The sequence below is a fragment of the Leuresthes tenuis genome, unplaced genomic scaffold, assembly GCF_036924035.1.
Source record: "Leuresthes tenuis unplaced genomic scaffold, fLeuTen1.0.hap1 SCAF_227, whole genome shotgun sequence".
Taxonomy (NCBI): Eukaryota; Metazoa; Chordata; class Actinopteri; order Atheriniformes; family Atherinopsidae; genus Leuresthes; species Leuresthes tenuis.
Window position 1 is genome coordinate 10170 of NW_027325581.1, and position 5077 is coordinate 15246.

Sequence of the window (5077 nt, forward strand, 5' to 3'; positions counted from 1 at the left end):
TAAAAAGCGGGTAAGAAAAGGTTAAATTACCCGACTGTACACAATCAAAAGAGGGAGCGGAGTTGTTCAGCTAAGAGAAGGTGTGAAAGTCCGACCTTGGTTTGTAAAAAGCGGGTAAGAAAAGGTTCGTATGCCCGAATATACACCATCAAAAGCGGAAGCGGAGGTGTTTGGCTGCAAGATATTGTGAACGTCCGACCAAAGTTTGTAAAAAGCAGTTAAGAAAAGGTTCGAATATCTAACCAAACATAATCAAAAGCGGGAGCAGAGCTGTTCGACTGGAAGTAGGTGTGAATGTCAGATCATAATTTGCAAAAAGCTGATGAGAAAGGGTGAGAATGCCCGACTATACACCATCAAATGCGGTAGCGGAGTTGTTCGGCTGTGAGTAGGTGTGAATCTCCAACCATAATTGCTGAAAAATGTGTTAGAAAAGGTAAAAATGCCGGTCCATACATAATCAAAATCGGGAGAGGTGGTGTTCAGCTGCAAGAAGGTCTAAATGTCCATCAATAATTGCTAGAAAACATGAAAGAAAATTTTCGAAAATCAAACCACACATGATCATAAGTGGGAGAGGAGGTGTTCAGCTGCAAGAAGGTGTGAATGTCCTACCATAATACCTGAAAAATGGGTAAAAAAAAGGTGCGAATGCCCAACCATACATCATCAAAAGCAGGAGTGCATGTGTTCGGCTACAAGAAGGTGTGAACGTCCAACCAAAGTTTGTAAAAAGCAGTTAAGAAAAGGTTCGAATATCCAACCATACATAATCAAAAGCGGGAGCAGAGCTGTTCGACTGCAAGTAGGTGTGAATGTCAGATCATAATATGCAAAAAGCTGATGAGAAAGGGTGAGAATGCCCGACTATACACCATCAAATGCGGGAGCGGAGTTGTTCGGCTGTGAGTAGGTGTGAATCTCCGACCATAATTGCTGAAAAATGTGTTAGAAAAGGTAAGAATGCCGGTCCATACATCATCAAAAGCGAGAGAGGTTGTGTTCGGCTGCAAGTAGGTGTGAATGTCCAGCCATAATTACTCACAAACGGGTAAGAAAAGGTAGTATTGCCAGACCATATATGATCAAAACAGGGAGCGGAGGTGGTTCAGCTGCAAGAAGGTTTGAATGTCCGACTAAAGTTCAAATATATTAACAAAAGCGGGAGGAGAGGTCTTCGGATGAGAGTGGTTGAAAATTTCCAACCATAATGTATAAAATGCGGTGAAAAAAAGGTGTGATAGAACACTAAAAGGTGGAGCGGAAGTGTTCGGCTGCAAGAAGGTGTGAATGTCCGACTATATTTGGTAAAAAGCAGGTGAAGCAAGGTCTGAATGCCCAACCTTACATCATCAAAAGCGAGATCAGAGGTGTTTGGCTGCAAGAAGGCCATAGTTTGCCAAAAGCAGGTAAGGTGCGAATGTCCGACTAAATATCAACAAAATTTGGGGCAGAGGTCTTCGGATGCAAGTGGGTGTGAATATCCCACCATACAAGTATGGTGGAGAGGAAGCTGTGAATGGCCGACCATAGTAAAAGGCGGGTGAGAGAAGGTGCGAATGTCAAACCATACATAATCAAAACAGGGAGCGGAGGTGTTCTGCTGTAAGAAGGTGTGAATGTCCAACCATAGTTGGTAAAAAGCGGGTAAGAAAAGGTTAAAATACCCGACTGTACACAATCAATAGCGGGAGCGGAGTTGTTCGGCTACTAAAAGGTGTGAAAGTCCGACCATGGTTTGTAAAAAGCGGGTACGAAAAGGTGCGAATGTCCGACAATGTATGATCAAAAGAGAGAGCGGAGGTTTTCGGATACAAGAAGGTTTGAATGTCCCACCATAGTTTGTAAAAAGCGGGTAAGAAAAGGTTCGAAAGCCCGACTATACACCATCAAAAGCGGGAGCAGAGGTGTTCCGCTGTAAGACGGTGTGAATGTCCGACCATAGTTGGTAAAAAGCGGGTAAGAAAAGGTTAAAATACCCGACTGTACACAATCAATAGCGGGAGCGGAGTTGTTTGGCTACAAGAAGGTGTGAAAGTCACACCATGGTTTGTAAAAACCGGGAAGAAAAGGCTCGAAAGCCCGACTATACACAATCAAAAAGAAGGTTTGAATGTCCATCAATAATTGCTTTAAAACAAGAAAGTAAATTTTCGAATATCAAACCGTACATGATCATAAGCGGGAGAGGAGGTGTTCCGCTGTAAGACGGTGTGAATGTCCGACCATAGTTGGTAAAAAGCGGGTAAGAAAAGGTTAAAATACCCAACTGTACACAATCAATGGCGGGAGCGGAGTTGTTCGGCTACTAAAAGGTGTGAAAGTCCGACCCTGGTTTGTAAAAGCGGGTAAGAAAAGGTTCGAATGCCCGAACATACACCATCAAAAGAGGGAGCGGAGGTGTTCCGCTGTAAGACGGTGTGAATGTCCGATCATAGTTGGTAAAAAGCGGGTAAGAAAAGGTTAAAATACCCGACTGTACACAATCAAAAGAGGGAGCGGAGTTGTTCAGCTAAGAGAAGGTGTGAAAGTCCGACCATGGTTTGTAAAAAGCGGGTAAGAAAAGGTTCGTATGCCCGAATATACACTATCAAAACCGGAAGCGTAGGTGTTCGGCTGCAAGAAGGTGTGAACGTCCGACCAAAGTTTGTAAAAAAGCAGTTAAGAAAAGGTTCGAATATCTAACCAAACATAATCAAAAGCGGGAGCAGAGCTGTTCGACTGCAAGTAGGTGTGACTGTCAGAGAATAATTTGCAAAAAGCTGATGAGAAAGGGTGAGAAATCCCGACTATACACCATCAAATGCGGTAGCGGAGTTGTTCGACTGTGAGTAGGTGTGATTCTCCAACCATAATTGCTGAAAAATGTGTTAGAAAAGGTAAGAATGCCGGTCCATACATCATCAAAAGCGGGAGAGGTGGTGTTCGGCTGCAAGTAGGTGTGAATGTCCATTAATAATTGCTTTAAAACATGAAAGAAAATTTTCGAATATCAAACCTTACATGATCATTAGCGGGAGCGGAGGTGTTCAGCTGCAAGAAGATGTGAATATCCACCCATAATTACTGAAAAATGGGTAGGAAAAGATGCGAATGTCCAACCATAAATCATCAAAAGCAGGAGTGGAGTTGTTCAGCTACAAGAAGGTATGAAAGTCCAACCATGGTTTGTAAAAAGCGGGTAAGAGAAGGTTCAAATACTGAAAAATGTGTTAGAAAAGGTAAGAATGCCGGACCATATATCATCAAAAGTGGGAGAGGTTGTGTTCGGCTGCAAGAAGGTGTGAATGTCCAGCCATAATTACTCACAAACGGGTAAGAAAAGGTAGTATTGCCAGACCATATATGATCAAAACAGGGAGCGGAGGTGGTTCAGCTGCAAGAAGGTTTGAATGTCCGACTAAAGTTTGTAAAAAGCGGGTAAGACAAGGTGTGAATGCCCAACAATGTATGATCAAAAGAGGTGCGGAGGTTTTCAGCTGCAAGAAGGTCTGAATATCCACCCATAATTACTGAAAAATGGGTAAGAAAAGGTGCGAAAGCCCAACCGCACATGATCATAAGTGGATGAGAAGGTGTTCGACTGCAAGTAGGTGTGAATGTAAGATCATAATTTGTAAAAAGCGGGTAAGAAAAGGTAAGAATGCCCAACCATAAATTATCAAAAGTGGCAGCAGAGTTTTGGCTGGTATTTATCAATGTCTAGATAGATTTCAACAAAAAACAACGTTGTACTTTGCAGTAAAAGAAAGTGCAAATCAAAAGTTTTAGGAATCCGAGAATAAGCTTATTTTCATGAGTTCTGCACGATTTCGGATTTTATGTATAAAATGAATTTCTTCACGCAAACTAAGTTAACACTGCTTTGTCCTTCATATGTACCCATTTCTACATATATTTCAAGCATAAACTTCCTCATATTACCCTGAATGAGAAAGAGCCACACTTGTGATTAAGCCATACCTCCCTTTTGAGGAGTTCTGCATGATTCAAGTGTAGTATCTGTTCTTATCAGTTTAATGTCTGATGTGTCCTCTATGCGAGGACTACATATTAAATGGATTTGTATCAATAGGAGTTGAAAAAGGAGCTTGCTCCGTTCACTCCAAGCATCGACCCGGTACTGTAGTGCCCCTGGGAACGGTGCGCTCTCCTCTGCTCTTGTGAAAAAGCAAACAGCGGTGCAGGATGGAAGTTTCAGGGAGCCCAAGATGAAACTTTCTTTTAGTCTGCTGAGAAAAGAGAGTGAATGCGAAGTAGACTTTAACACGGCTCTGGGAGCGAGCCGAGTGCGGGCTAACCAGGCGAATTGCTTGAACGAAACGCGACACCGAATGAGCGGTCAGAACAAAGCCTCAATACGGTGTTCCTGTGGTGTTTTTATAAAATGCGGTGAAAAAAAAGGTGTGAATGCCCCATAGAAAACTAAAAGGTGGAGCGGAAGTGTTCGGCTGCAAGAAGGTGTGAATGTCCGACTATATTTGGTGAAAAGCAGGTGAAGCAAGGTCTGAATGCCCAACCTTACATCATCAAAAGCGAGATCAGAGGTTTTTGGCTGCAAGAAGGCCATAGTTTGCCAAAAGTGGGTAAGGTGCGAATGACCGACTAAATATCAACAAAAGTGGGGGCGGAGGTCTTCGGATGCAAGTGGGTGGGAATATCCCACCATAGAAGTATGGTGGAGAGGAAGCTGTGAATGGCCGACCATAGTTTGCAAAAAGCGGGTGAGAAAAGGTGCGAATGTCCAACCATACATGATCAAAACAGGGAGCGGAGGTGTTTGGCTGCGACAAGGTGTGAATGTCCACCCATAATTAATGAAAAGCGGGCAACAAGTAGGTTCGAATGCCCAACCATACATCATCAAAAGCAGGAGTGGATGTGTTCGGCTACAAGAAGGTTTGAATGTCCGAGCATAGTTTGTAAAAAGCTGGTAAGAAAAGGTTCGAATGCCTGAACATACATCATCAAAAGCAGGACTGGATGTGTTCGGCTACAAGAAGGTTTGAATGTCCGACCATAGTTGGTAAAAAGTGGGTATGAAAAGGTTCGAATGCCCAACTTCGGCTGAAAAAAA

The 5077-nt window shown here is 43.0% G+C and overlaps 1 non-coding gene across 1 annotated transcript; it reads left to right on the plus strand.

Moving 5' to 3' along the window:
• Window positions 1–3963: 3963 nt before the first annotated feature.
• LOC140288102 (U2 spliceosomal RNA) lies at window positions 3964–4154 on the plus strand. The gene has a single exon (XR_011912001.1). It is a non-coding gene; the product is annotated as a U2 spliceosomal RNA (small nuclear RNA).
• The last annotated feature ends 923 nt before the right edge of the window (window positions 4155–5077 follow it).